Below are 803 nucleotides of genomic sequence, written 5' to 3'. Positions count from 1 at the left end.
GTAAGTTGTGTAGCCATTCTTCACTGAACAAGTAATGATGGTGATGTCATGAAAAATGACTGCATAAAATAAACCCATCACCTTGGCAACAAGGCTGATCCAATTGAAAATTAATTCAATTTTCTGTAGAGCTAAATTAAAATGACAAATGGGCCAAAGCACTTCACAACATATAAAAGGTTGAAATTGGATTGCTTGATGTCTGTGCTAATGGCAGAAGCAATCTGTATTTTCAAGCACTGAGGCCTGTTTTGCTACTATTGCAGTGGAGAGAAATGTCGCATGTTCACTAGCTCTTTAAGGTTCAATAGTGTTAATGAGTTTCTTGACCCAACATCACTCCAAATGTCTGAATCTTGAAATAACCCCAAACATAACAAAAAATGGGTACTGAATGGACGTCCTGCTTAGATTATGCCTGTTCCTTAAATGGGAATCTGCGTGGTAATTCCATCAGATGATCATTGAACCAGAAATTATATGTTTGTAGTACCATTTCATAATATTACACATCTATTAGTATCCATGTAAAGCCATGGCTCACCTCACATCTATTGATGTTTGAATAATGGGAAGTGGTTTAAAATCTGGACAAACAGCATTCAAAAATATCATTGTACTTTCTGCCATTTCCACTATTCTCTCACTTTTTCGATGACCCAATTCCGCTCCTATTTCTTGTGTTCTTTTTTGGTGGTCATCCAACTACCTGTTGCCCGCACCTTCCTAAAGCTCATACCTCTGAGACTCCTTGCCTCTTGCACGCTCCCCATAAATCCAATCACCACTCCAACCAATCCATG

The sequence above is a fragment of the Narcine bancroftii genome, chromosome 4, assembly GCF_036971445.1.
Source record: "Narcine bancroftii isolate sNarBan1 chromosome 4, sNarBan1.hap1, whole genome shotgun sequence".
Taxonomy (NCBI): Eukaryota; Metazoa; Chordata; class Chondrichthyes; order Torpediniformes; family Narcinidae; genus Narcine; species Narcine bancroftii.
The sequence above is the reverse complement of the archived record's forward strand: the minus strand, read 5'-3'. Positions refer to the sequence as shown.